Here is a 20,896-nt window from a genome sequence, read left to right as displayed (position 1 = left end):
AATCTGCTTCCTTATGATATCTACTTCTCCTGTTCTTTCTGCCCTTTCAGATAAGCAGAAATGATCCTCAGATATTTGAAGAAGGCTATCTTTTTTTATCCTTGCCAAACGTGCCTCCTTACTTTTTCTTAACTGGACCTTGTTTGTTAAGGTCAATAAACATCTATTAAGTGTGCCAGGTTTTATGCTTAAGAGCTGGAGATGCAAAGCAAAAATGTTAATTCCTACCTTGAAAGAGCTTTCTTTCATCTTAAAGAGAAGACACATACACACACAGTGCATATACAAAATTACAACATGATTTTAATGAAAGGAGGGTGCTACTAGTTGAAGGGAATTCTGTAGAGAGAAGACCCTTGAGCTGAGCTTTGAAACCATCTGGGGTAGTATTTAAGAGGTTAGGATTTCCGGAGGCATGAAGATGAGAGGTGGATTGTCAGGTGTGAGGAACAGTAGTTTGGTTTGAAAAGAAATCATGTCTAAATCTTTTCATCATCCTGGTTTGCCTTCTTGGACCCAGGCCCAGCTTATCAATGTCTTTATAAAATTGAATACAGTAACCAACATACTTGGCTTGTTTTGGATGCTATATTTCTACTAAAAAGTTTTAAGAACTTCTCATAAATTTAGTTTTTCCATCATTAAAAGACTTGTAATATAAATTTTGGTAGTATGTACAATGTAACCAATTTATACTGCAAGAAGACAAGTCCATTCGCACCCCTCCCTAGATCCCCCCACCCCCACCCCGTGGACTTTGAATCCCCACATTAAAGCACATTGGTCTTATTCTGGGAGGTTTTGTGAGCTGTTTCATGCTATAGATATGTTAGGGACTGGAATGATGCTTTCAGGCAAATTTTAGTCTCGAAATTAAACTAATCCTTGCAAGGAGTCCCGTTTTGGGAAGGCTTTTAAGGGAGCCTGTTGGGGAGTGTTATGCTAGGGCAGGGGTCGGCAACCTTTTTGGCCGTGAGAGCCATAAATGCCACATTTTAAAAATGTAATTTCGTGAGAGCCGTACAGTGCTCACAGTGTGCTCCTGTAACAGCGCCTGAAAAAAAATTGACTTTATGGCTCCTGCAGAAAGAGCCTATGGCTCCAGAGCCATATGTTGCCGACCCCTGTGCTAGGGGCTCCAGCACTCTTAGTACAGTGGAATTCAAGGACCCAGATGCAGATTCTGTCCCTGCCCCTTACAACCTGTAAGTTTGTAAGTGACCTAAGTGACTTTCTGTAAGTTACTTAACCTCCATGACCTGTGTTTCCTCATCTGTAAAATGAGGGGCTTGGGTAACATGGCCACAAGTTGCTTCCAACTTTTGATCTGGGATCCCACAAATCTGCCTATTCCCTTGGCTCTGTCCCTTTTCCCTGGTTTGCCCAGCTGTAGCCACTTCAAATTACCCCACCACAAATTTCCCATTTTGCCTCCCCTTCTTATTTTAAAAAACAATATCTGCTTTATTCAGACTTTGCTTTTGCCAGCCTAAAGTTGTTGAACATGGATAGGAGAATGCTTTTAGGCGAGGAGGTGCTTTCCCTAGTTCAGAGAAGAAGGAAACATGAGGGATCCTTACATTAGGAACTGCCACAGGAAGATAGAAGAAGCTAAGTGATGAGGGCAGGGACCTCATTGCTCTCCACATGGTAAGTACCTGACGTACCCCCCTTTTTTTGACATCAAGTACTATTTTACAAACATGGGGATACAAAAGGAGAAAGAGTTGTAATGGCAGATCAGCACCCAGAGCATACTCTTTCAGATGACAATGCAAAACAAAAAATAAACCTAAAAATTGTTTTTTTGCATTATCAGTGTGGGTAATTGGGTTTGAAACTAGGATGTTGGAAGAAATAAGACTAGAGGTGAGTTAATAGTTAAAACTTTTTCAAGATAAATGAAACATCTAGAAACCTACTTTGAGGTAGGAAATCCAAAATATTTGAGAAAGGCAAATTGTTAGCATTATCTCTGGTTTCAGATGTATGGTTTGTGTCATGTTGCCAAATTAAGAATAAAATATTTCCTAGGTTTTGACAAAAGCAATAAAGCATAAAGGTCTGGAGGCAACTGATATGGTAGATAGAGAAGATGAGAAAAATACCGGTTTCAGTTTCTTCTGACACATTCTTGTTGTATGACCCCAGCAACTTTGAGTTAATTTTACAGATGAGGTGTTGTGTTATGTGTTGGAAAAGGGAGTTTCTTTCCTTGGAATAGATACCAACAAAGTCCCCCAAAATATAAAAGAATAAAGTATTTACAATTAAACACAGGGTTTAAAAGCACCTTTTTGATGAAAATGAAAATGGAACCAACTGAAAATCTTCAAAATTTACCTTAAAAGAGAAATTGTATTTGATATCATTCATTCCCCAGTTACAGAATATTTGCTAATAGCAAACCATAATCTTAACCAAATTGTATGTGATATCCTTAATATTTGAAGCAAAGCTGAGCTCAAAATGAGGGCTTAAAAAAAAGTCTGTCTCATGATAGTATGGTACTATTAGAAGCAGGTATTTTAAAGTATTTTGCTGAAAGGTTTCTCCTCTAGTTTTATTTAAAGTGAAGGATTTGCAGTGTCTCTGATAGCTAGTGTTTGCAGGAAGGAAGAAGGTGATAAAATCTCATTCATATAGTACTTCAAGGTCCTCATCCTATGTTGAAGGAGAAGGTAGCTTTAAGGGTTCTAAATAAGGAGTTAGGTATTACTTTTTTTTTTTTTTAAACCCTTGTACTTCGGTGTATTGTCTCATAGGTGGAAGATTGGTAAGGGTGGGCAATGGGGGTCAAATGACTTGCCCAGGGTCACACAGCTGGGAAGTGGCTGAGGCTGGGTTTGAACCTAGGACCTCCCGTCTCTAGGCCTGACTCTCAATCCACTGAGCTACCCAGCTGCCCCGTTAGGTATTACTTTTGAGTCTTGTGCTAGTCAGCCTGTGGGCCCCATTATCTCTGTGACATGTTAGAGTTACATTGCATTTCTAAGGTTCCTTACAGCTTAAAAAAAACTCCTGTAATTCTTATTAGGGTATTATATTCTCTGTTTTATTTATTTATTTGTTTATTTTTAAGCCCTTGTACTTCGTGTATTGTCTCATAGGTGTAGGTGGAAGATTGGTAAGGGTGGGCAATGGGGGTCAAGTGACTTGCCCAGGGTCACACAGCTGGGAAGTGGCTGAGGCCAGGTTTGAACCTAGGACCTTCCGTCTCTAGGCCTGACTCTCACTCCACTGAGCTACCCAGCTGCCCCCTATTCTCTGTTTTTAAGAAGACAGAATTGGACCCAGAATTACCTCAAAGGTTGGTTGACACAGGTTAGCATTGACCCTTATTCCATCAGTAATTTTATTCTTCACAAACCTATTCAGATTTTACTGTCAAATGAAACAGTCCACAGCCCAGGATGATAGGGGACCCATTGTTAGTATAAGTGTGCTTTTTCCAGCATGGATTTGGACTTTGACCTGCACTTTTAAAAAAGGGAGGTGGTTAATTAGATCAAGGGAGTGGGGAAACTCAGATACCAGATGATCTTTGATTTAAGCTTCAGTTAGGCTCTTGGACATCTTGACTTGAAGTTGGAGACCTCTCCCTGTCTTTGAACAACAACTTGCCTTTCAGGGAGGCAATCTGATGTCTCCCCTTTGCCTTCTTCTCTTTCCATGAAGATTATGCCATTTTACATGTTATTCATTCATTAAATGATTATTGAGTTGCCTGCTGTGTACAGAGCACTCTTTGGCCCAGGATAGGTACAAATAAAATATTTCCCTTCTGTAGCAGTTTTCTTTTTGTAACCTTTGGTTGTACTTGTATAATATAAAATGTTGTGTGTTATAGCTGGGTTGGCAGAGGGCTGAGTCTTAGGTTATGGAGAATGATGCAGTTTCAATTTTAAAGGAGAATCCAGCTAGAAAATACTTGATACTTTATATAGGTTATTATTTATAATTTATTTCTAATGTTTGTAGAGGGGAATATTGGTATGATGGATTGATTACTGGATTAGAAGAGAGAAGGACCTGAGTTTTCAGGTTCTTTTGTTATTATAATTTTTGAGTTTTGTCTAATTCTTTGTGGCCCTTTTTGGGATTTTCTTGGCAAAGATGCTGGAGTGATTTGCCATTTTCTTCTCCAGCTCATTTTCCAGATGAGGAAACCAAAGCATTACAGGATTAAATGATTTCTTCAGAGTCATACTAGTAAGTGTCTAAAGCCAGATTTGAACTCGGGAAGATGAGTCTTTCTGACCCCAGGGCAGGCACTCTATCCACTCTGCCATCTAGTTACTAAATTACTAATGAGTTGATTTGTAATCTTATTAATATGGGGCACTGAATGTTTAAGTGATTTGTTCAGGGTCATACAGTCTATATATATCAGAAACAGAACTTGAACCTTGGTTTTTCTAGATTCTTTCCATTAGCACAGAATAGTAATCCAGGTTGAGCCTTCTCATCCTCATGAAGGAACCTCTGATCCCAGAGGGTCTCACCTTCCAAGTCTAGATTCCATGGTTTTTAAATTGTCTCTGACTAAAGAGTACTGCTTAGGTGGTCTCCCTTCCCCCTCTTCTCTGTCTTTCCTCTTTTAAACTGCTCTCTGGCTGATGGATCAGGAATAATGTTTGTGGATATTAAATTGTGTGTCTGAGTATAGGAGAACTCTTTCTTCCTGTCTTCGTGCTGAAGATCACAGAATGTTGGAGCTGGCAGAGACTTGCCTCTAGGAATTCTGGCTAACGTGATTAACAGCACTTGACTGATGTAAAATTCTGATTCTATGATCACCTGCTTTTACTTTTCCCAGCACATCTCCCAAAGAGCTCTGGTACATAATTTGTACTTGCTTGATTCAATTCAGCAAACATTTATTAAGTTCCTGTTAAGTGTGTAAAGCACTGTGTTAGGCCCCCGTGTATATTTTGTTTCTCTATCATAATAGATTGTTGAGAGGAAGCAGCTTGGCAAAAGTGAATGGAGGGCCAGGTTTTAGAATCAGGAACACCTGCTTTCAGGTCCATGTGATCCTGGACTGTGAAGCTTTTATTAACCTAGGTGATTCTCTGAGACTACAAGTTACAAAAAGGTTGCAGATATGAACCAATTGGGAGAGAGTTTCCATACCAGAAATTCTCTGTATGTATAGAAATTCAGATCTAGACTTTCTGGAAAATACTATGCAATAAACATTATCGAAGGGAGTTTATACATTATTATTTCCGTGCCCTAATGACAAGTCCCTCTTGCTACATTATTAGCTGTAGGATCCTGGGCAAGTCCCTTGATCTGTCTGTGCCCTATAAAACTTTCTAAGACTCTTAAAATTGCAATTCTAATATGTATCTGCATTAGAACTAAGTCTGGCTAAAAATATCCTTTACAATAATAATTATCAATAGGAATGGATCATTGTGGGTATCATGTTGATTTAGAAAAGCACACATTCACATTATTTATGTTTTATTGGATTTTTATTTGTTAAATATCCCAATTATGCCCCCCCCCTTTTTTTTTTAAATAAAGGCAAACGGGCTTAAGTGACTTGCTCAGGATCACAGAGCTAGAAAGTGTCTAAGGTCAGAGCTGAACTCAGGTCTTCCTGACTTGAGGCTCAGTGCTCTATCCACTGTGGCACTTAGCTACCCCTTCCCAATTACATTTTAACGTGATTCCAGCTATACTTGGGCTGCTAGTTTGACACTTCTGCTCTAAAGAGGAAAAGAAAATCCTTTTAAGTAAGTAGTCTCTTCAGACTGTAAAGTGCTTGCATATATACCATCTCGTTTTGAACCATATAATAAACTGAAGTTGACAAGATAGGTGGTGCCCTCCATTTTGCAAATAAAGAAATTAAGACTCAAAGAAGTTTTGACTTTATATGTAATTTTCTATATAACTTACCTGAGTATACAACCAAGATCTGGTTTTTCCTCTAATTATGATGGTACTCATAGGAGTGAGAGAGGCTCAGTAGTAGTACTTGGTGAGGCAGTAGAGAATTATAATTATTATATTAAATTCCTCCCTTCTCCCATACTGTACAAACTCATGAAGACCTCTGTCTCTCTGCCCCGGAGACATTTCCTTCCATTCTCAATGGAAGTTACTATAACTCTTTAGTTTGGAATTCTGATTTCATACGTAGATCTTGACCACCCACTGGTAGCCTAAAGTCCCTTCTAACTCTTAAATTAGTGATTTTTGAAGCATCTGCCCAAAATGTCAGATTGAAAACAAAATTTCCCCTCTGTGCCTTAGTTTCCTCATCTGTAAAAATGAGACAGTTGAACTGGTTGATCTTCCAGATTTGAAATTGTATAATAGTAAATCATAACTACTTCTTTATGTAGCCTTTGCTTGTCGGGATAAAATTTGTCATTGTAGTTTTTGCTTGTCAGATATAGTTTTTTATAAGGTCCCATTGTTACCTAACATTGTCTATATAACTTCTCTCCTCATCCCCTCCTGAACTGCTGGAACTATTTGGAATTGTCCTTTAACAGGGATATAAAAAACAGGCCAATGCTCCCATCGTAGCATTGTCAGCCATGTTGTCGTCGTTGTCGTCGTTGTAGTAGTAGTAGTAGTAGTAGTAGTAGTAGTAGTAGTAGTAAAAAATAGCTTCAATGACTGGTTATTTTCTGCCAAAATAAATGTTGGCTCCCTGTCAGCTGTAGTGATGCAGCTTCTCTAAATTTGTTGGGAGTTTGTTTGTAGGGCCAAGTTGGGGTATTAGTTTCTCGTTTTAGCTGCTTCCAGTTTAGGAAGAACTTCCAGGTTTTGGGCTGTGGTTTCTTCCCCCCCCCCCCACCCCCCCCAATGGCAATAAAAACAAAAAGTGACAGGCTTAAAAAAGATGGGCAATAAAGGTTTGACAGAGTTGGAAAAAACATCTGAGTTTATGAAACTCCAAATGGTTGTTAGCATCAATCAAGTTTCTATTATTCTATTGTTTTCCTCCTCCCCCCCTTTACCTTTTTTTGGGGGTGGAGGGGTGGTGGGATTGTGATAGTTGATAATCCAATAAAAGTGTCCTTAAATTCTCTAGATGCTAGTTAGTGGGCACTTCACACTTTTATGTTCGACATGATTTTGTCTTATTACAAATGCATTTTCACCTATAGCTTAGTAAAAGAATGTTTTGAACAAAAAGAAACTGAAATAGAAAATGAGCTTGTTTCTATGCTTTTTAATTCAAGCTCTTCACCCTTTTATTCTTGACCCCCCCTCCCCCTTGCCATCTATGTGCCCAAACTTCTACCTTCTAAACTTCTGTGTTTTTTTTCAGAATACCTTCTGAAAGAAATGCAAATAGAACTTGGATGTCCTGATTCTCCCCCTCCCTCACCTTCCCCAATGCATCTCTATTTTTGTTTATAGTCCTGCAAACCACAGTATCACTCAAGGGCTAGTTTAACTGTTCACATCCTCCCCTCCTCTTGATATTTTTGGGATTTGGTAATAAGAGGTGATTTGGAGGAACTAAAGGATTGAGTTTGAGAATTAATCAGGGCAATGGTGGACATTAGCAAGTCGTGTGCAACGTGTGGTGGGTGAAAGATGAACCCACAAAGGAAACAAAGGTTTGATCTACTGAATACATCAGTTTATTAAGAATTGCATGACAGTTGCTCAACAAATTGGGACCAGACCCCTTCATTAGCTTAGAGCTGGACCTAGAATATAGGGGAACACAGACTTATATATCAGAAACAATGGTTGAAATAAGGCTGATTAGTTAAAAGAGAAAATATGACACTAGACAATCTGATTTCCAATTAAATGAGAGATTAGGCATTTAGAGTGAACAGGTACAATTCTTTGAATTCAGAAAAAGTGTGCTACTTCTCCCAAGTGTTTGTATACTGTCAAAGGAAAATGGAAACAATAACTGACTGGCAATATAGGGTCACTGTACAATTATGAGAAAACTCCTTGCCATTAATCTTAGGATCTGATTGCATTTCTGGTCAACATAATCTAGGGTCCATAGTTAAGAGTCTCTTTCTAATCAGCAGGTTCAAGTGATTCAATTTCCCAGCCACACAGAGCTAGGTTTAAGCAAAGCAGTAAGGTTTTCTCCCAATTCCCACACTTGAATAAAGTTTTTTATAAGACAGAATTTGGACTTAGACCCAGGATGAATAGAAAGTAAGCAAGCTCTAGGTTTGAGACACACTCCTCAATGTTGCCTTAATTCCTTCTACTACTTGCTATTCTAAATACCCTCAGTTCCCTCAATTTTCCTCCTTTTGATTTGGGGGTAACATTACAAAGGGATTGCATGGGCCTAGTGTCTGAAAGGATGCTATGACTAGAGAAAAGGGACTGGGGAGGCTTTGTCTTGCAAGCAAGAGTGAAGGATAACCATAACATGGAGAAGAGTGGACTAGGACTGGTAGATAGATAGGCATGGTAATGCTTTTTCTGTCTCCAGATTTGAGATCACACTCTTTTGAAATCAGAGTGATTTAAATCTCACAAGACAGTTATAACTGCAAAGTCTGGTTCATACATTTAAAATTATGAAATATTTTGAAAATTTTTACTAACGAATTTTGAGGCATGAGACCTGTGTGATTTCTCCATTATGGTTAATGACCATATTTCCATTTCATGTAATGAATTTCACTTTCCTGCTTGCTGGTTTCCTCTCTCATCCCTTCTCCATGGTGTGGCTCCATCTTCGACTCATTTTTAGGAATGAGGTGGGCGATTGGCCTTTTCATGAATCCATCATTAAAATTAAAGCTGGATCTGGATTTCTTCCTGAGATAGAGAATGGGGATTGAGGGGATGTTTTCCAGTACCTGTCATGTTTCATTGCTGAAGTCTAAATGAAGCCAACCCTCTTGGGTCAATGCTTCCCCTATTCCTTAGTAAACCCCTCCCCCTCCCTCTCTTCAAAGAGAAACCTCTTCTGTGTTCAGGTCTGTCTATTCCTATGAAATAGAATGGTCGATGAGAGGCTGAATGGCCTCATAATTGAGGTGGAGCCCATTAGGGGCCAGCTTTTAGATCTCCCTAGGAAAGGTATTTTTAAATTAAAAAAAAAAGTGAAACATGCATGGATCTTGGAAGTATTTTAATTTATTTTCAGCCTTTGCCTAGTGTGGTAAAGATACAAATAGACTTTGTTTTAATGCTTGGGAACCAGAGGGGAATTAATCCCTTTACCTAGAGAGGCAGGTCATTTTGTCAGCCTTGATTACCCCTATATTATAGGTGTTTTAAATGGTTTGGCCACATATCCTCTGGAAGGTTGTTTTGGTTTTCCTTGAGTTTTAAGAACTTTCATCCCATCTCTTACTATTCTCTCTCCAACCCCATCCTCCTCCCTTTCCAATAAAGAAATCTTTTTGATTAGATGTGAAACCCAGGCCCTGCCCCCACAAAGGATGTTTATGGCAGACCCTTGAGAGTGGGTTGTATGTTTTTGTTGTGACAAAGAAACTGAGTAGTCTGACTCAATAGGGAGGCTTGGTTTCCTATGAAAATGGCATATTTAAGAGACAATGCAGGTTCAGAGATTCTGACCAAAGGAGGCACGACTGGATCTTGGTAGTGGACACAAGCATCTTAGTGCAATCACTTGTTTATCAAGGTAAGATTGAATTTGGTATACATTGGGCAAATATAATACAGATCAGGATGACTTCCATACAGATGGCAAACAAACATTAAGAAGAGTCAGTGCTTAAAAGAGCCAACTCCTCATCTCCCTGGAAAATTTTGTGATCCAGAAGTGATCATTTAATGGCCTAAGTTCTATTGTGATGTATGAGGGTTCTAGATGATTGTTAACATTCTCCATTGTTTTCTGAACAAGCCCATGTGATCCTGCCAAAGAATGCTCCCATTTGGGCCCTTATATAAGAAAAGGAAGGAGATAGTTTCTTGTCTTCAGGGAATAGAGTGGGGTTGCAGTTTTTGTCAGTAGTTTACCTTCCCATGATAAGAGTGGAGAGAATACAGTCTTTGCAGTTTCAAGACCTGGGTTCAAATCCTACTTTTGTTATCTTGGGTAAGTCACTAAATCTTCTGCCCAATTTGCTGAAAATGATGGCATCAGACTGGATAGATTCTATAGTGGTCCCTTCCTTAGGTCCCCGGAGGCAGTTAGGTGGCACTATGATAAAATAGGGTCTGGAGTCAGGAAGGACCTAAGTTCAGATCCAGCCTCTCACTTTTATTATCTCTTTTGGCCTGAACAAATCACTAATCTCATCTGCCTCAGTTTCCCCAACTGTAAAATGAGGATAATTACAGCAATTTCCTTACAGGGTTACTGTAAAGATCAAATGTGAGATAGGTGTAAAGTGCTTAGCACAATGCCTGGCATATAGCAGGTGCTATAGAAATGCTTATTGCCTTCCCTTTCTCTAAGTAGATGATGCTATAACCCTAATTCTTATAGCTGATAAGAATCATTTGTGCCTGAAGTATTGACATGTCTGCCTTTTTTTGGGGGGTGGGCAGAGGTCACTTCTCTGCATCATTCTCTATCTCCCCCATTAAAGTCATTTCTGGAGAGAAAATCCTATCCCTTTACCCTGTCCCCCTGTATCTTACAATGGGGGACCCCCCACTTTTAGCCAACTGGCAAATGTCTGATATGTAGTGTTTCCCACAACAACCCTTCATTTATTCATTCATTCATTCATTGATTGTTTGATTAATTTATTTATTAAAAACCCTTACCTTCCATCTTGGAGTCAATACTGTGTATTGGCTTCAAGGCAGAAGAGTGGTAAAGGGTAGGCAATGGGGGTCAAGTGACTTGCACAGGGTCACACAGGGTCATACAATTAGGAAGTGTGTGAGATTTGAACCCAGGACCTCTAGGTCTCTAGGCCTGACTCAATCCACTGAGCTACCCAGTGGCCCCCCCCCCCCCCCCCCCCCCNCACTCACTCACCCTTTAGCTCTTTGGGGAAAGAAGGAGGAGGTACATTTCCCAGTCTCTTAGGAGCAAGATTGGTCATTAAAGTTACAGTGTCCAGTGATTTTTTTTTTTTTTTAAATTAATTTCATCTTACATTGTTGTCATCCAATATGTGTGTTTGTTTCTCTCCCCCTTAACAAGATTGCCTGTGTTCCTTTGATTTTGGCACTTGTCATCTAGTAATATTGCATTATATTCATATTACATTTGCTAGTCATTGAGCACTTTATTTCTAATCTTGACTGTCACTTGTTGCTACTTTAAATGAGTTTTCTGCTGTCTCCTCCCACTCTGCCTTTGTCATTTGCTGGTTTAAAAAAAATCTGAACTTCTGTAAATTGAGAAGTGAATAGACCTGAATAGTAATAATAGTAGCAGTATTAATGGGAGTTAATAATAATTGCTGGCATTTCTTTAATGTTTTACATTTTGTAAAGAGCTAACACTTTACCTCATTTGAGTAAAGTCTAATTAGGTTTATTTTACAGATGAGGAAATTGAGGTTGTGAGAAATCACTAATGACATCTGCCTAAGTTTCCTCAGCTGCAAGATGAGGATAATAAGAGCACCTTTGCTGTGAAGATAAATGGAATATTTGTAAAGTGCCAGCACGGGCCTGGCACACACAGTAGTTGTTATATAAATGTTTATTCTCTCTCTCTCTCTCTCTCTCTCTCTCTCTCTCTCTCTCTCTCTCTCTCTCTCTCTCTCTCTTCTCCTTAAATGAAGTGTCTGAGGCAGGATTTGAACTCAGATGTTACTGATTCTTTCACGTTTCAGCACTTATCAGTCACACTGGGATATCCAGATCTCTAGCTTAGTAAGGACCTACAAGTTGTTTTTCTGGGAATGAACGTGTGGATTTTATACTGTCTATTTTGGTGATTCAGAGACCTTGTTAGCTTCCTTTTTGGCTGTGTTCCACACAGGTTAGTCACTGGATAGTAGAAATTCTGGTAAGAGTTCTAGAGCATAGGAAAAAGAAAGGAATAGTGTTTCTTTTCTTTTTTTTTCTTCCATTTGTATCTAAAAGCATTACATTTTACTTGCTAATGTGCTTCTGAGAAGCTGCTTTCAACTGTTTTTCCTCCACAGACTAGGAATATGATTTTTCTTTTACTCTTTTAGCAGTGTATTCATTTTAACTAAATTCCATCACTGTAAAGTAATTTGGATATCCCCTGGAATCTGCAGGATCCTTACAGTCCCTTTATAAACTTTGTATTATAAGTTGGCCTTGAATGTTAACCCATTTTTATTGAAGAATAGCAGATTTCTTCTGAGGGTTACTTACCTTCAACAACCTGAAAGAGCACCACTTTAATTAGGGAAAAAATGAGGTAATAGTCTCTGATTATTCAACATATTTGCTTCTCTCTGCCTTCTTTTTTTTTTTTTAAATACCAGTCATTTTCAGATAGCTATCAATCAGTGAATATAAGGCACTCACTCTGTGCTGGGCACAGTCCCAGGGGTTGGCTCTACTCTCCCTTCCTGTTCAAACAATCTCTGAATTTTCAAATGGAAATTTTCAAATGTTGCTGGCCCCCTCATTAGCAGCCTGACATTACTATGAATTGTAGCCAGGAGACTGGTGGATTTCCATACAGTACAGTTTGAATTTTTTTTCCCTGTCCCAAAACCCTCAGCTTGGATCCCAAAATGTGCAGCTTATTGATTTAAAAATTCCTCATTTCCATGATAGCACTGGAAAGGGTTGCATAAGGTTTTTAACTGTTACATCTATGAGGTTTAAGAAGTCATGATGTTTCCACACTGGGATTTGTTAAGTGAGGGCAGTTGTGTGGGACCTTTACCCTGAAGAAAGTAGATACAACTTTAGGGTTCAGGTACTCCTCAATTGGTGCCAAAGTCAGTTTTCATAAAACAAATTGGCATCTATTTTTCTAAAGCCAGGGAAGATGCTAGTGGCACCCCTTGACTCCCAATTTTTTAAATCTTTTTGTATTTGTGTTGCTATATTATTTACATGCATGTTGCTCATAAATAAGTATATACAGGGCACAATATGTTCATGTTCTCTTCTCCAGTGGAATATATGCTCCTTGTGGGTTGGGTCAGCTCAATTTTTGTCATCATATTTGTTCCCAGTGCCAGCCCAGTGTCTAGCACATGGCAGATGCTTCATAAATCCTCAGTGACTGATGTCAAAGCAGACCTGGGGATTTGGGATTGCTCAAGTCATTGTTAAGTTGAAACAGCCAGAAATGCTGCCAAAGATTGGATGGCCTGCCAGGGATCATGGGGTGAGGGGATGGTAGCATGGAATGAATTCTTTGTCATTTAGACCATTAGAGGTTCCCATGCCTCAGAGCCAGAGATCTGCATAGTAGAGGATTTATCTTTTGGAGAAATGTTTGACTAGGTGACTCCTGAGTTGTTTGCCACTCTGAGATTCAATGATTCTGATATAATCCCCTGAATTAGAACCTTTCCCTTCCTCTTCCCCCAGCCAGCTGTGGTTTTAAAGCTGGTGTTGGCAACTTTTGCCTGGCCTTTACTTAGAACGTTTCTCTTTGGGGCAATTAAAGTCCCATCTCCAGGGTGAAAGGGGGCTTGTGGCCACTTTTGAAAGTTGCTTAATCATTCTGTCTCTCCTTTACCACCCCCCAGACTATTTTGTTCCCTTGATTAGAGTCCAAGTTTAACATTAAAGTTAAGAGACCAGCAACCAGAAGACAAGATGCTACTGTTCTCTTTCGAGAAAATGCCTAAAATGAATTTTGTTCTTACCTGTAAAGAAAAAAACCTTTTAAACAAAGGAAAAGAAAAATCTTCTGTGCCCTAGTTCTGTTTTGTTTGTATTTATCAATCTTCTCCCTTAAAAAAAAAAGTGGATATTGCCTTAATCTGAAAATCTCTAAGCCAGTGAGTGAACCAAAGATTCTAATTTCTGAAAACTGAAATGGGAAAGATTGTTTATAGGACCTGCTAAACTTAACAGCTTTGTATCTCTCTCTCTCTCTCTCTCTCTCTCTCTCTCTCTCTCTCTCTCTGGGTAAAAACTCTGTGGTATCTGGCTAGATTCAAGTGTCTGTGATGAGGAGTTAGTGAGGATGGTTTGTGGATAGGCTATTAAAAAAAAATCAATTCTCATTAGGTTCAGTGGTCACTTATGCTGCGGTTCAGTCACTCCTTGTTTTCTGGGTTTTTAAAGACATTAAAAAGATCAACCCAGCAATAACAACTGGCAACAAAAAAAATGCCAGTTTCCTGTTTACAAAGTAACTATTCTTGTTTTTTCCTCATTCCATTTATGTAGCATATGTTGAGATTATATAGGGGCTTATTTATTTTTTTACCTTAATTTGACTCTTTCTTCCTCTCTCTCTCTCTCTACCCAAAAGAATGACCATATTTGTCAGGCCAGTGACTTTATTTTGTGTGGAATAAATTGTGTGGAAGTTGGAATAAATCTGTGTTGTAGCCTTTGAAAAGGAGAGCTCTTCAGAGGCCTTTGTATATTCACACAAAAAGGTACACTGGCAACTCCTATCATTTCATGGGCTTTTCTGTTCTTAATGTAAATATGTTTCACCTTCAAATAAGATTATGGTGTTTTATTATCCCCTTCCCCCCCATAGATGGCAAAATAAAAGATCAGTGCCTAAATTAAAATTAGTAGCAGACTTATATAGTGCTCTAAGGCCTTCAGACACTTTTAAGTAATCTGTATCTCTTTGATCCTTGTAACGACCCTGTGAAGGGTAGCATTTTACAGCTGAGGAAACTGAGGTTTGGCATAGTTAATTGATTCATCCCTTGCATATAGCTTGTCAGAGGTAGGATTTGAATCCAGACTGTCCTGACTTCAAGTCAGCATCTTTAGTAATATACCGTGTTGCCTTTACTAGCTGTGTTAAAGTAATGTGTTTTACCAGTCCATTTAGAGGGAAAAAAAACACATCAAACAAAACCTGCTAGGTTGTAAATGGAATGAGTGCTACCTAATTGCTTCTGATATTAAATTGTTGCTTGGGCAAGTAACTGATTGAGGTATACTTTCTAATGGAATAATTCTCAGAATGAAAAAAAAAATGCTTAGAGGTTATTCTAAAAGCCATCCCTTATTAAGTAAGTGGTTCCAAATCTACAGTTTCACCTATTATGACCATCGGTCTCTACTTGTCTTAGGGGGGGGAAAAAGGCTTATACTTTTTTATTACCTCCAATAAAGACTTCTTCAACTTCTCCTAGCTCCTTGATCCTTTTTGCATGTTTGCAAAAGGTTATAAATCAAAGGCTGGGTGGAGGATATTATGCATGATGAAGACCCAGAAGTTTTCGGCATTGGGTTTGGTAGTACATGGATAACCAGAGCACGTCTTGAGGAGGGTTTCCAGGATGATGAAAGGAAACTGGGAGGATCCTGGAGAAGAGAAGATATTGGGGGGAGTGAAATGTAGTTGAAGGACTATCATATTGTTATGTGGAAGACCCGTTCTGCTTGGTTGAAGGGGTTGAAGAAAGGCAGATTTAGGCTCAATACTGCTTTGGGAGGTACTGGATTTCCTTAGAATTCATCTAGCAAAGACTGGATGGTCACTTAGGGATGCTGAAAAGAGGATTCTTAGTTTTGTTTTTTTATGCATACACAAATATTTATAAAGAAAAACACATGTATACATGGTCAGTTAGGTGGTTTATTGTATAGAGTACTAGATCTGGAGTCAGGAGGACCTGAATTCAAATTCAAACTCAAACACTTACTAGTTGGGTGACCCTGGGAAGCCACTTTACCCCACTTTGCCTCATCTGTAAAATGAGCTAAAGAAGGAAATGAGAAACCACTTTAGTATCTTTGCCAAGAAAACCTCAAATAGGATCACAATCAGGCAAGATTGGGAAAAAAACCTGAATAACACCATAGATATACATAAACAATCATTTTAAAAATTTTAATCCCTTCCCCCTTCTCCCTCTCCCCCTTGACAAACAGCTTTGAACATTTTTATATGTAAGCAACAAAAAGAGGACTGGTGAAACTGCACTTTTCTGTGATATGTCTTATTTTTCTTTAAGTATATAATTTAACATGTTAATGGACAAAGCTATTTATGTCTGAGGAGATTTTTTATTCAGGTACTGGCTGGAATAGATGACCTAATGGCCCTTTTAGAGTCTGTAATTCTGTATTCCTGGGTTTGTAAATGTGCCCTCTTCCTGTGTGTGTGTGTGTGTGTGTGTACGTACACATACATATATGAGTTTTTGGGGTGAGTGTATTTTGACTGATTCCTTTACATGTCAGTTTTCTGACCATCTTCACTCCAAAAACTCCTTTACTCTTCCATTTGGAAAAACAGTGCTGTAAAATTATTATGGGTTACTACTCCAGGCCTCACTGACGCCTTCCCCCTTCCTTAGAGTTCTTAAATTCTGTGCTTTGCCAGACTTTTTGTATGACTCTCTCTGCCATAGCATTGAGTATATCCATTACTTACTCTTCATTAAAAAACTTGCTTTTTTTCCCTAATGAAATGATAATTTCATACCTATAAAGATCTGCAGTTTCTATCACTGTGTATGCTTTCCAGATACAAATCTCATCCTTCACTAACTTAACTGTGTGTTGTGGACCCCTTTGGCAGTAAGGTGAAACCTATTGATCCATTCTCATAATGATGTAAAAGCATGGATAAAATAATACAGAGGATTCAATGGAAGATAATTATATTGAAATATAGTTATCAAAATGTTAAAAGGAAAAAAGTTAATAGATCTCTTGGGTGACCTAGGTTCTCTTCCTACCCCTGAAACTTATATTATGTGTGTATACACTACTTTGGTCTAGTCACTAAATCTTGGTGGCCTCAATTTCCCCAAATTAAAATGAAGAGGGGGATGGATTAGATAACCTCTGTGATCCCGTCCAGCTCCTGGCTCTATAAAGGATTTATTTTACAGATAGGGAGTTTTAATTCTTTTTTTGCCCTTTTGTTAGTCTGGAATCTGTAGACTCCTTCTCAGAATAATTTTTCAAATGTATCCAAAACTACATAGGATTGCAAAATAAGCCAATTATCTTGAAATACAGATATCAGAATATTACAAAAAAAAGTTCCTGGCCCTAGATTAAGAACACTGTTAACACAGTTCTCATGAAGGTTTCTTTTGCCAAATATTTCATTGCTCTTTGGCCAACCTGGTAATCAGCCTCTCCAAATTGAGTTCAACTGATCCTCAGAAAAAGGCAAAAGACTTTCCCAACTTGTAGGACCTGCCAGAGTTCATGTTTCATTGGCAGTGTTGGAAGCCAGGATCACCTTTCTGCCAGGATGAGGCAGTGGAGGAGATGTTTAGTGGAGTGAAATATTTTCTTGAATGGAGACCCAAACTTTTAAATGGACTAAGAATAGTTAGTCAGCATATGGGCTGTATTTTCCCAACCAATACACTATTTCATAGCAATACTTATCTTACAAAGTTTCTAATTCTAAATGTGCTGTAAGCTTTTTATGAGCCTTTAAGAAATGGTTCAAGAAATCAGTTCCACAGTGCTATTTATGCCTTTTTCTTAGAGGTTTTCTCCATCAGTAAGTAAAGTAGCTTCACACCTGTTTTTTGGCAACAGAGATTTTGCCTATGGGGATTTCACCTAGCATAAAGCAGAACACATTAATGGAAAGAAAACATCTATTTTTGTTAACTATAGTTCAATTCATTATTTTCTAGCATGTTGTCTCAGGTAGCCTCTTCGATCTTTGTCTTGATTATTTTCTCCATTTAGGAGTACTGTTATTGTAGGCATGTTATTTATATTCTCCAAGAATGAATTTTAAGATTCTCGTGTTTCTGTGACTAAAATTTCAAAAGAAAAAAAAGTAGATTTTTGATCTGAATAAAAATGTATGAAGGCAAGTGAGAGGTGATATATAGTAGAAAGAGCACTGGGCTGTGGGATCTCAAGGGCCTTGAGTTGTAGAGTTACCCCTTTTTCCCCACACTTCCACAAGTGACCTCTATGACCTTAGGGACCAAGTCATTTCACTTTTTTTTTTCCCTTTAAAATGATGGGGTTGTACTGGACTGATGTTCCTTTCCAGGTCCTAAAATTTTTAGAGCTGGAATGAAATAGAGGTGTATGGAAGCATGTGTGGAAATGAGTTAGAAAAGGGATTTGGAAATAGTTCTCAAAAAATGCCCTATATTTATCTTTGGGTAGTGTTGGTTTTAAGTAACTAGGGTTATCTGACTGTTCTGGGCAAAACTGTATCTGGGAAAAGTGTGTTTAAAATTTACTCACTTCAGGAAGCCCAAGAGCCATCATCCATCTGCTGCTTGTTATTTGAATATTTAATTTTCATTCCTCAGCAAAAGGGTCTGCAGGGCAGAAATGGAGAAAGGACTTCAGTGAATGGTTTCTCATCCACTTCATGATCTGATGGGATTTTCTGGCGGTCCAGTCAGTTCCATTACTCATTAGTGATAAACAATGAAAGTGCTAATGGTCTGGTTTTGGGGGGGAAATTAGATAACTTCAGGTTTCAAGAATTAGGACTTCCCCCTCCCCCATGCTTATTCTGGTCCTTTAATGCACTGATACTAGGTTTTGGTTAGGGATTAATAGTGCAATTTCTTATTCTAGTGTGATGTTAAATAAAAAAGAGCCCTCTCCTCTCTCAACAAAAAAAGCAAAAAGAAATCCCAGTGAAACTACTGCTCCTCAAAATATCTTTTTCTAATAATGATAAAGGTCTTCACTGGAAATAAAGCATTCTAAAGCCAAGCTCTTCTCTAGAGAATGTAAAGAAAAGACTGAATGTACAAAATAGTGCACTTAATGGAAAACAAGTTCTAAAAGGCTTACATTAAATGATTGATTAATCAAGGCATTGCAGGCTTGAACACTTGAACATGTTCCCCCACCCCCTATAAGATCATCATAGCTACTCTTAGCTCATTCAAAAGTAATAAACTGCATCAGTAATTTAGGGGCTGCACTAAGGCTCTCTTTAACTGCTTGCAGCCAGGAGAGTAATGACAGCATTTAAAATTACAGACAGATAGCTCATTTCGGCCCCTTTCCGTTTCAAGTTATGAATGGAATTTATGAACCAATTACTTGGCAGTGGAGTCTATTTGGAACAACCAAGTGGTCACATGATATATCTGAAGCTAATGGGGGGGAGGCGGGTGGGAAAGCCCTCTTCATTCAGCATCTTCACACACGGAGGTATTAAGGAATTCTATAAACTCTGGGACTTTCCTGTGATTAACAAGACAATATTCAAATGCTTAATTTGCTGCTCTTTTGAGTGAGAGGTCAAAGTTGAAAAGTTAGCAACATATTACAAAGTCTTGAGCCTATGAGTTTGGGATATACTACTTCTTAACCTTCATTTCTTTTTATTTTTTAAAACCCTTAACTTTCTATCTTAGAAATTACTAAGACACAAGAACAACGGTAAGGCCCAGTCAATGAGGGTTAAGTGATTTGCCAAGGGTCACACAGCTGGGAATTGTCTGAGATCAGGTTTGAACCCAGGACCTCTGTCTCTGTAGCCACCTACAGCTTCCCCCTTCCCCTATTCCCAAATGTTGCCTTTGCCCCAGCTTTTCCTCTCTGCAGAAAAACCATCATTAGTAACAAAATTTTTTTCATTCAAAGATATTTTATTTTCCCAATTACTTGTAATAACAATTTTCCACATACATTTTCCAAAATTTTAAGATCCAAATTGTTTCCCTTTCTCCCTTCCCTTCCCCCACATGGAGATGGTAAACAGTTTGATTTGATTTATACATATATTATCATGCAAAACACACTTCCATATTGGTCATTGCTGTGAAGAGAATATTAAAGCATCAAAAGAAACCCATAAATTAACTAATGTGAAAGATAGTATGCTTTGATCTGGGTCAGAATTGTCCCAGATCATTGTATTGCTGAAAGCAGCCAAGATTTCACAGTTGATAATTGTACAATATTGCTATTACTATGTACAGTGTTCTCCCAGTTCTGCTTATTTTGCTCTGTTATCAGATCCCGCAGATATTTCCACCTTTTTCTGAAATCATCCTGTTCATCATTGTGGACTCCAGTTTTTATGCATTTGATTGGGACCATCTACAAACAGTGATCTATGCTAATGTACAGTTTTGACCTTTCTCTTTTTATAAGAGAAAACTATAAACAAAGGGAATGGATTAACTATTATTTTTGGATGACTGTAAAGCCAAATAAATACTTTTTAAAAAAGGAGCCTTCTCATATCAATCCCACCATGGCCTAGTGTGGAAAGTGGGGGAATGATTGCCCTTTTTATGTGACTCTCAGGGGGTGCTACCCTGAAGATTTAGTGTTCCATCCAATTCAGGAAGTGGGACTTAATCCTGAGAGCTCTGCCCTGGGTGACTGAGAACTGCAGTTGATCAGCCAATAAAAGCAGTTTCAGAATGCCCAAATTTTATCAAGATGGGGTTGTGTTAGGGGAAGTTGAAAACTTCTCTGAGATCTTGTGAATGTTTTAATTAGCCTAAGATTAGCAAGCAATGCCTGTTATTAACAGGGTCAGCAATGATTAAAAAACAGTAAATCCGGTTTGTGCTGAAAGCATAAATAGGTGTTGTGGTAATTATGCCTCCAGAGGGTCTGTGTACACAGTCAGCAAACAATAAATGTTTTTTTGATATTTTCCAGATCTGGACAAAGGATGGTAATTTTTGCTTTCCCAGTCCTCAAATCAGAATTACCACTATCCGGCTGGTAGATTTACTACCAACAATTGTTCTGAAGGAAGGGTCTTGGTGAAAGAATTGAGGATTGAGGATAAGGAAAGAGGCAGCTGTTGTTGTTGCCACTTTGGTAAGGAATAACACAGTGGCTTAAATTTTAGTGTGCAGTTGTAGTTTTCAGGGCTGCATCGGTGTGGTGTTTTATGAGGAATGCTCTTCTAGAGGCAGGCAGGCTGCAG

The sequence above is a fragment of the Gracilinanus agilis genome, chromosome 1 (assembly GCF_016433145.1).
Source record: "Gracilinanus agilis isolate LMUSP501 chromosome 1, AgileGrace, whole genome shotgun sequence".
NCBI classification, from domain to species: Eukaryota; Metazoa; Chordata; class Mammalia; order Didelphimorphia; family Didelphidae; genus Gracilinanus; species Gracilinanus agilis.
Note: the sequence above shows the minus strand (reverse complement) of the source record.